Source organism: Ursus arctos, unplaced genomic scaffold (genome assembly GCF_023065955.2).
Source record: "Ursus arctos isolate Adak ecotype North America unplaced genomic scaffold, UrsArc2.0 scaffold_24, whole genome shotgun sequence".
Lineage (NCBI taxonomy): Eukaryota > Metazoa > Chordata > Mammalia > Carnivora > Ursidae > Ursus > Ursus arctos.
The window spans coordinates 18,341,504-18,352,090 of NW_026622919.1; the positions used below are offsets into that span (position 1 = coordinate 18,341,504).

Here is a 10,587-nt window from a genome sequence, read left to right on the forward strand (position 1 = left end):
AGGCCATGGGTCAGAGGGCGGGGCCACCAGTATCCCCCGCCCCTGAGGGGGGACGGAACCCACTAGCACGGGTCACGAGGCAGAGGTAAGGGGTGGCGGGGTGTCTTTCATCTGGTGCCAAGGCCGGTTCCAGGAAGGGCTCAGGGGACCCAGAATTGCTTTGGCGGTCTGCGAGGCTCTGGTTAAACGAGAGTGTGAGGAGCGCAACAAGGGGGAGCAGGTGGCCGGTCCTGTGGGACTGAGGGAGGAGACTGTAAGGAGAAGTGGGGAGGAGTGGAAGGAGGGTGGAGGTGTGCCAGCTCTGCTGGAGGCGGGGATGCCTCTGTCCTATCATCTGAGCTCTAAGAAGATTGGGATCATGAGGTTACCAGGCTTTGCTAGGCTCCAGACACTGGGTACCACTTTGAAGAATTTTGTCTTATTCTCAAATCACCCCTTATTTATTTTATTTTATTTTACTTATTTTATTTTATTTTATTTTATTTCCTTGTTTGAAACTAGGCCATAAGCTATAAACCAGACTAGAAGCACTGTGAGGCCAGCTTCGGTGTTCCTTTTTCTTCTTTCCCCAAATGTATGCCCCTGTCTACCAAGACCAGTGTTCAGATCCAGTGGGAAAGGGAACCGGAAGGTAAATCACCCCTTATTAGTATTCAAGTTTTTAAATTTAAAATTTATCCCTATCACGATTATAACTAGAAAACCAGTATCACTTGCTATAAACAGAAGAAAGCCTTAAGAATAAAGCCAGAACAAAATGTTATTAAATTCCAGCTGGCTAGTGTTGCCTGCTCTCGTGGTAACACAGAAGGCTAGCGAGTGCCCAGTGTCAGAAGTGCTCTGGCAGCCTGGGAGGCTTTCTCCTGACACACGCGGCATGCCAGGCACCGTGCAAAGCATTTCACGTATAGTAACTTATCCTCACGTTGACACCAGGATGGGTATTATTATTCTGCCCATTTTATAGATGAGGAAATCAAGGCACAGAGCTACGTGAGAGCCAAGGTCATTCAGCTCATTAACAGTGGGGCTGTTCTTTGAAGCAAAGCGGTTCTGCTCCAGGTGCATGCTCTTGAACAAGATTTGAAAAGGACCTGAAAACTCTCCCAGGATGTGATTCATTGTGACTTGATACTGTATCCACCTGCTGCCTGAGAGCACCCCATACACTGTCCGTTGTACACATCCTGCGCTCCTGGACACTGTGCGGGAGCCCCACCCTCTGTCATTGTGGAGGAGGAAAGCAAGTATGGAGGAGCAGTGACTTGGCCAAGGTCACACGGCTGTTAGTGTCATGGCCAGATGCTGGGCATCCTAAGTTCTCACCACTGCCATTTTCTTCCTTCTCTGCAGTTCTGTGCTCCCTGTGCTGGGAGTCAGGACTCTTGGGGCTCTGCCTGAATGGCGAGCGGTGGCCTGAGCTGCTTCTCTCCTGAGTATCCCAGAGGATGCTGGGTGAGCACACCAACCCCTTCCCGGGATCCCCTGCCAGCACACTCACGCGCGCACCAGCACGTGCACACACACAGCACACGCATGCCCTATCCCAGGCAGGAGACTCCGGGCAGGGGGAGGGGGAGCTGACCTTTGTGACCTCGTCCACTGACTTTTCCATTTTCCTACTCAGAAATCCTGGGTTCCGTTAGAGAGTGAAGCATGGAAGGTCTACTCCCTACTCTGTGGGGTCACTTCTAAGGCCTTTCTCTTCCCACTTTACTGCTGCCCACCCCCTACTTCCCTGCACTTCCCAGAATCCACTAGAGTAGGTGGCCCTAGCTCCTGGAGGACAAATGATTTTCCAAGCCCCTCATCAGAGCTCTCACCCTCCCTGGCCCCTCTCCACTCAGGATTCCTCCTTCTCGGTCTCTCTGCCCCAGCTCTGGCCTCTCTTCACGTCCTTCTCTCCCAAATGTAGGCACCTTCCAGGCCCTTTCCCCCTCCTGCCAACTCAGGGCCTATGTGAGGGCAAGGCTGACTTCTCCCTTCAGACTTGGGCTCCCTGAGGGCAGGGCTGACGTCTCCCTCCTCAGACCAGGGGCCCGCCCATTTCAGTAGCCAACAGCCTCAGCCCCATTTCCCCTGGGCTGGTGGGGCAGACACCAGCCGGGGAGCTGCTTCCCACTGCTTTGGGCTTTAGCCCAGAGGGCCGTGTCGCCAGGCAGCCAATGGGCCCAGGGATACCCTGGGTAGATGATTAACTCCAGGCCCAGTGACCCTGGGGCCACTGTGTCCCCACAGCCTCTCCCTGGGGGAAGGCCAGCCTCTGGTTGGAGAACTGGCCCTGCTTTGTGGAGGAGATGAGTGTGGGTGTCTGAGGTCAACACCCCAACCTGATCCCACCCCTCTGAACGGAAGGCCTTGAGGATCCTTGTGGATCTGTGGTTCCAGCTTGAATTCTCTTTGTCCCCCTCTGAAGTAGGCCGTCATTTTGTTTTTCAGAGCAAAGCTTACAGTGTGCCCAGAATCAGGATCCTGTCTTCTCGCCAGGCCCTGGGTCATGGAGATGCTGGGAGCAGACACAACCTCCCAACCTCTCCGGACACTTCCCCTCAGCACAGGCCTCAGCCTTGAGCACAGGAGCTGGTGTGAAGGGCCAAGGCTGTCCCTCCTACTAGAGCCCTCCTTGGCTGCCACTCAGGACAGGCGGGCATGGAAGTGACAGAAAGCTGGGCAGGTGAGGGGCCAGGGGTGACAGTTGATGGTTCCAATCATAGCACCTAAGGGGAGATACACACACACACACACACACACACACCATACAGAGTTAGACACCCTTCCTGAGATCATACTTGTGTGCCCACATACAGAGGCACAGGGCCACACACAGTCACACGCCGTGATGGTGTCTGGCCTGGGAGAAGTCCCCGTAAACACTGATTGAATGAATGAATGAATGAATGAATGAATGAATAGAAGACAAAAGGAAAGAGGTAAGGCCCTGGAGAATGGAAAGGGAGGCCTGGCTCTGTGGACTCTGTGTCGTGGGATTGGCCCTGGGACCACCTAGCAGCCCCGAAGTGGCCCTCGCCATCTGTGAGGAGGAAGAGCCCAGGGGGACGGCACAAAGGCCTCAGTGAACCACAGTTTTGTGAGCACACTGTGTGCCAGGTGTGAACGGGGCGCTCTGGCTGGAGGTCAGGAGGCCTGGCTCTGCCACTTCCTTGGTTGCAAAGGTTTGGGCAAGGCATTTAACTTCTCTGAGCCCCCGTTTTATCACCTGTAAAAAGGGGGGGGAGAGAATAAAACTTCATCTCATTGCATAGTAGTGAAGGTGAAAAGCTCTCCATGGGCAAGCAGTCAGCCAGATCCACGCTGTGACGACTATAGGACAGACAACCTGGCTTCTTCAACAAATACAAGGCAAAGAGCAGGGAAGAGAAGGGTGGAATTAGATGAAAAGGTATATATATATAATTTATTTATTTATTATTTATTTATTATTTATTTATTTTTAAGATTTTATTTATTTATTTGATGCAGAGAGACAGTCAGTGAGAGAGGGAACACAAGCAGGGGCAGAGGGAGAGGAAGAAGCAGGCTTCCAGCGGAGCAGGGAGCCCGATGCAGGGCTCGATCCCAGGACCCTGGGATCACGCCCTGAGCCGAAGACAGATGCTTAATGACTGAGCCACCCAGGCGCCCCGAAAAGGTATATATATTTTTAAAGATTTTATTTTAAGTAATCTCTACACAGCCCTGAGATCAAGGGTCACATGCTTTACTGACTGAGCCAGCCGGTGCCCCAAAAAGATAGATAGATAGATAGATAGATAGATAGATAGATAGATAGATAGATAGATAGATAGATTTTAGACAGACAGAGAGTGACAGCAAGCTGGGGGAGAGGCAGAGGGAGAGGGAGAGAGAGAATCTCAAACAGACTCTGTACTGAGCGTGGAGCCTGATGTGAGGCTTAATCCCACAACCCTGACATCATGACCTGAGCCGAAATCAAAAGTGGTGGCTTAACGACTGAGCCACCCAGGTGCCCCCCCAAAAGATGTATTTTTATTTTATTTTATTTTTAAAAATATGTATTTATTTGAGAGAGAGAGTGTGAGAGAGAAAAAGAGATCATGAGCAGGGGAGAGGAGTAAGAGGGAGAAGCAGGCTGCTCCTGGAGCGGGGAGCCCGATGCGGGGCTCGATCGCAGGACCCTGGGATCATGATCTGAGCCCAAAGCAGATGCTTAACCGACTGAGCCACCCAGGCACCCAAAGATGTATTTTTTTAAAAAAAGATTTTATTTATTTATTTGAGAGAGAGAGAGAGAGCACAAGCAGGGGCAGCTGCAGAGGGAGAAGGAGAAGCAGTCTCCGCCCTGAGCAGGGAGCCCGATGTGGGGCTCGATCCGAGGACCCTGGGATCATGACCTGAGCCGAAGGCAGCTGCTTCACCCACTGAGCCACTCAGGTGCCCCTCAAAAGATGTATTTTTAAAGTCTCTTTTAATCCTTATTTGAATTCTGAATCAAACAAGCCATAAAAAATGAGACAACTGGAAAAATTTGAGCACGAAGGCTATTTGATATATCGATTTTTAGGTGTGCTATGATTGTGTGTTATGTTTTTAAAACTACTCCATATACTTATGTGTCCTGAATACTTATGGATGAAATGATAAGATGTCTTGCATTTGCTTCAAAATAACCCTGGAGGGGAGAGAGCAGGGCGGGAAACAGAGGCAGTAAGACTCACTCTGAGTTGGGAGTTGGTATTTGTTGAGGCTGGACAGTGGGGACAGGGGATTCACTATACCATCCCAGCCCCCCCCCCATGGATGAGTGGACAAAGGAGAAAATTCGACAAATTCCCATAGGTGGAAGTTACCAGTCCGACACGTAAACACTCCATGAAACCCAGCTTGCTTCTTCCATGAGTAATTTTCCTTCAAGGCACAAATATGTGAAAGAGCAAATACTCCACAAATACATAATTTATGGATTTAAGCATTTCGGGTCCAAGCATGCCATGTGCCTCTTGTCCAGCAGGGGTCTCCCTACTCTCTGCCTCTTGGGGCTGCCGCCCTGGGGGGTGTGAAAAGGAGGGCGCTGTCAGCCGTGTGAGATGTTGCAGGCCTGGTAGCTTCTAGATAGAGAGCTTCTCTTGGAGATGACAGAAGAAAACACACACACACACACACACACATACACACACGCACACGGAAGAAACTGTCCATAACCCTATGATAGTGAGAGTGTTCCTACAGTCTAAGTCTCTGGGGCCTGGGGTATTTAGGAAAGTCTCCCGTCTTGAAGATAAAGACGGCAAACTGTTCCTCAGGTACTGTTCTAAGCACACGCTATGTATCCACTTATTTAATTCCCACACTCTCACCACGAAGTAGGCGTGACAATTAGTACAGAGATCCTAGGAGACGGAGTTTAGACAAGTGGAGGAAAGATACTTTCGGGGCACAAGAAGAGCTTCCTAGTGGACACGTGGAAAAGGATCCTGGAGCTCAGGAGAGTGGTCAGGGATGGAGAGGCCCTGAGTGTGGCCACCAGCTGCAGGGCAGGGGCTGGAGAAAGCGGAGAGCAGAATGGAGAGGTAGAAGGGGGCCCACCAGGAGTCACCCAGAATCCATAGGTGGCGATGGTTCAAGAAGAAAGGGGCGGCCCACAGCATAGATGCCTCCAAGCCAAAGAAAAGGCCATTGGTTTCACTTATCAGTGATTTCCCCCTTTCAGTGTGTGTGTGTGGGGGGGGCATAGGGTGGGAAAGCCGGGTGGCAGACGGTTGGGGAGGAACCTGGGATGAGGCCACCAGAACTCCCAGGGGAATTGTGGCTGGAGAAAGAAGCAGAGCCTCGTTATTCAAAGCATGGCTGATAGCATCACCTGGGAGCTGGTTGGAAATGAGGAATCTGGGGCCTGTTCTAGGTCTACTGAATTAGTATCTGCATTTTAATGAGGTCCCCAGGGGATTCTATGGGCATTAAAATCTGAAAAGTACTGGAGCAGAGATGTTGGCTGGTCCCTAGAGGTCAAGAGAGGTGGCATTCAATATGGGGTTGTCCCTAGTGAGTTTGAGGTCAAGGAGGAGCAGGGTATCCATCTGAGTGTTCCACAGAGCTTAGAGGAAGGTGTAGAGGGGTGTGTGTGTGTGTGTGTGTGTGTGTGGTGTGTGGTGTGTGTGTGTGTGCGTGTGTGTGTGTTGAGGGTTTTAGCATGTATATGAAGGGTAAGGTGTAGGGCGGAGCTCCTGTGTATCTTTTGTTTGTTTTCGGTGTTTTTATAAGTTAGAAGTCAACAAGTGGAAGTTTCGTAAGGTCCATGCTAATATGTGCATGTCCCAAGGTGAAGTTGGTGTGTAGACAGGGGATTGTGGAGTATCAAGGCTTAGGAAACTGTCCTAAGGTTGAAGAGCCCGCCGGCTGGACCCCAGGGAACTCAGGGGCCTGCCTACCCGACCTGTCCTCAGTGGAGAAGGACGTGGTTCCGCCGTCCGCCCGAAGCTTGTAATTACACACTATTGCCACGAGAGGGCGGTGTCGGCCCGGCCCGACCGCAAGAGGACCCGGCGAGCTCCCTGCGAAGTTAACAGCTATCCTCTGGAGGGGGCGAGTGAGAACCGGTTCCCGGCAGCGGGTTGGGGGGCCGACTTTTGGTCCTTTCCTGCCAGGCTTGCCGCCCCTCCCCACCCGCTCTGGCTTCCCCCACTCCAGCCAACGCCCTTCCAGAGCCACCCCATCTTCGCGCGCCCCTCTCGCATCTCGATACCCCCAACCCTCCTGCAAGTAGACCAGCCCGGGGGTGGGGGTCGGGGGGCGGGGTGTGGGAGTGAGGATGGAGCCAAAGTGGGAGTCGGGGCAAAGGCATTGAGAGGAGTGGGAGGTTTTATTGCGGGCAATGGTGGGAGGAGGGAGCTCAGGCGTCCTCTATCGGGACACACGAAGGGAGCGCCCATTGTGGACCCGGGGACACAAGGCTCGGCCCTTGCCTTGATCTGGGGTCGGACGCCGGGGTTTCGAGTCCCAGACTCACAGACCGGCCTCGAGCTGGCTTTGAGCAAGACCTTCACTCCCACTGCAGGGGTTCTCCTCTCCGTCTTCTCCGTGGGGAGAAAGCTGGCTTCCCTCCTGATTCACGGGTCGTTGCAGGTCAGACGGAGAAACCCCGGGGAAAGTACCAATGTTAGTGGCAGGGCAAGGGCAGGGGCAGGGAAGGGCAAAGCCGAGGGTAGTGAGGCCAGTGGTGTGGGTGCGGCTAAAGGAGACCCGGGGAGCAACCGCAGGATTTTGAGGAGTGGCCCAATCTCAGCTGGGCTCCTGGAAGTTGAGGGATGGGGGGCGGGGGTAGGTGGTGGATCCCAAGCAGAGACGAGGGGTCTGACAGTGGGAGTGAAAAGAGGAGCTGGTGGTTACATTTAGGATGTACTTAATAAAACAACACCAACAACCCCCCCCAAACACCAGACACCTTTTTTTTTTTTTCATTATAAAAGTAATTTAGGAAAATTCCTGAAAACTGGATAAATAAAACCTATCTAGCCTACTAATATAGCTGCTTTTGCACTTGGTCTATTTCCTTCCAAGCTCTTCTTATACATTAAACAAACAAACTTGGCTGTGTTATTGTGCACCTATAAATATTTTCCTGATTTTCACTTAGGATGTCAGAAACATTTTTCGTATTAGGTCCTGTATTAGTTTCCTAGGGTTGCCCTAACGAAGTGCATAGACTGAAAATCGCCGAAATGTACGGTCTCCCAGGTGGGGAGGCTGGAAGTCCAAGATCAAGGCCTCAGCAGGGCCACCTGAAACCTCTAGGGGAGAATCCTTCCTTGGCTCTTCTGGCTTCTGGTATTTGCTGGCAATCCTTGGCATTCTTTGGCTTGTAGATGCACCACTCCAGTCCCTGCCTTGGGGGTCACATGGCTCCCTTCCCCCTGTGTGTGTCTCCTCTTCTTAGAAGGACACCAGGCATATTGGATTAAGTGCCACCCAACTCCAGTATGACCTCATCTTAACGAATTAAGACTGCAACATCCTATTTCCAAATAAGGTCCTATTCCGAGGTACTGGGGGTTAGGACTTCAACATATCTTTTTGGGGGACACAATTCAACCTGTCACACTTCCTAACTGTGCCTTTTAGTGACTAAGATTTCAACAAGGGTAAAATTCCCTTGTCTACTTAATTAATTTCTATTATTAAGCATTCGATTTGCATCCAACTTACGTATGATTATAAACGTAATTAGCACTTCACGCATAACATTTTCCTTCCTACTGAATGATTTTTTTTAAGGATAAATATTCAGAAGAGGGAATATCTATCTGTTCAAAGTTTACAAAAGGTTGTGATGACATTTTCAGTTTGGGGAGAGGTATACGCTGCAAAAAGATGGAGCACAAGACAGAAAAGAATCACCCACGGGCTCACCAGCCAGGGAAAGCTTCCGCGCCCCCTGCTGTATATTTTTATATACACTTAACTACCCTTACTTTTTTTCTGGGTTGAGATCTAATGGCAGGTTAACATTTTGTATTCTGCTTTTCCCGCTTAAAGTCCCAAACAGCTTTTCGTCTCATAAACGTCGTGATCAACTTTTGGGTGACTGCATAATGTTACCCTGTAGGAATATTTTAAAAATTATTATTGAATATGCTGTTATCAGATATTTATGATACTTTCAAGTTTTCACTCTTATAAATAAACCGTGGGATACATTTTATGCATATATTGCTGAAATAAGTTTATTTCAGTAAGCGCCCAGTAACTGAATTCCTAGGTTAAAGTGCATAAATGCTCCTGAGTCTTTGGAAGTTGCTTTTCAAAAGGGTTGTGCCAATGCACACTCATCAGCCGTGAATGGATGGGTATGTCTATTTGCCAGCATTCTTGCCAGCAGTGAGTTTTATCCTTTTTTTTTTTTTAAGTTTTGAAATCTTCCCGGGTAAAACATGGTATTCAGTTTTGTCCTTTTCGGTGACCAGTGACGTCATTTGTTCTCATGTTTTTTCTTTCCTCTTTCAGAAGTTGTCTCTTCATGTCCATTTGTCTTTTTGGATCCTAACATTTTACGTAGAGATCTGTATATTCATTTTACATATAAGGTATTACCCTTTGTCATATCTGCCCTATGGATTTTTTTTTTTTTTTTTTTAGTCTGCTGACTCATTTAAAAACTAGTTATTTGGGGCGCCTGGGTGGCACAGCAGTTAAGCGTCTGCCTTCGGCTCAGGGCGTGATCCCGGCGTTATGGGATCGAGCCCCACATCAGGCTCCTCCACTATGAGCCTGCTTCTTCCTCTCCCACTCCCCCATCTGTGTTCCCCCTCTTGCTGGCTGTCTCTATCCTGTCGAATAAATAAATAAAATCTTAAAAAATAAATAAATAAATAAATAAAAACTAGTTATTTGGAAATGCCAATCAAAACAACAGTAAGGGGTGCCTCCCTGGCTCAGCTGGTGGAGCGAGCGACTCTTGATCTTGGGGTCATGAGTTTGAGCCCCACGTTGGCCATAGAGATTAAGAAAAAAATATATAAAACCCCAAAACCCCCCACCACAGTAAGATGTCACCTCACACACGTTAGGATGGCTACTGTCAAAACCACCAGAAAATAACAAGCGTTGGTGTGGATACAAAGAAATCAGAATCCCTGCACACTGTTGGCGGGAACGTAAAATGGCGTAGCTGCTATGGAAACAGTATGACGTTTCCTCAAAAAAATTAGGATGGTAGATTTTATGTTATGTGTATTTTTTTTTTTTTGGTATTTATGTTACGTATATTTTACTACAATTTTTTTAAAAACCTAGGGAAGAAGAAAATATAACAGATATCCACTGAAAAACTTAATGAATTTTACTCTGTGTAAAGTATTTCTGTGTGCTGGGCATGGAGATTATAAGAACAATAAGATGTCAAGGTGCCCACGGACCATGAGGGTCCAAACTGAAACCAACAACACGGTCTCGTCTACGCTTTGATAGAGGACGGAGCCGCCACGTGCCAGGGAGCATTCGGGGCGACAGCCAGCCCAGACCGGGTAAGGGGAGGGGAGGGAAAGTTCCTGGCGGGCTCCATCTAGGGCAGATTGGGAGCGAGCCTGGCAAGAAGAGGGGGTTCATGCGTCATTTCAGTTACGCTTTTATGACACACAGCTGCGTTTAATGCTTCTGTGGGCAAAGCTGTTGACCTTTCTCCTGTGATTTCGTCTAGTCCTTTATACTTATAAAGGCCTCTTCCCTCAAGAGGTCTGGTTGTGCTTTCTTCCTGATTTTCTATGGTTCAATGTATTTTTTTTTAAAGATTTTATTTATTTATTTGACAGAGAGAGAGAGACAGCCAGCGAGAGAGGGAACACAGACGGGGGAGTGGGAGAGGAAGAAGCAGGCTCCCAGCAGAAGAGCCTGATGTGGGGCTCGATCCCAGGAGCACGCCCTGAGCCGAAGGCAGATGCTTGACGACTGAGCCACCCAGGTGCCCCTGGTTCAATGTATTTTTACATGGAACTCCTTAGTCTACCTGCAAATGACTTCGGTGATGGGTGCGGGGTCTGGGGGGAGGATAAGAGACCCCAGTGGGAGGGTGGAGAGGCAGAAGGGGGATGTCAGGCGGCTGCCATGGATACTGTC

The 10,587-nt window shown here is 49.5% G+C and overlaps 1 non-coding gene across 1 annotated transcript; it reads right to left on the reverse strand.

Annotated features, from left to right (window-relative positions):
* Positions 1-485: 485 nt before the first annotated feature.
* On the reverse strand, positions 486-633 carry LOC113265716 (small nucleolar RNA SNORA61). The gene has a single exon (XR_003320121.1). It is a non-coding gene; the product is annotated as a small nucleolar RNA SNORA61 (small nucleolar RNA).
* Positions 634-10,587: the final 9,954 nt, after the last annotated feature.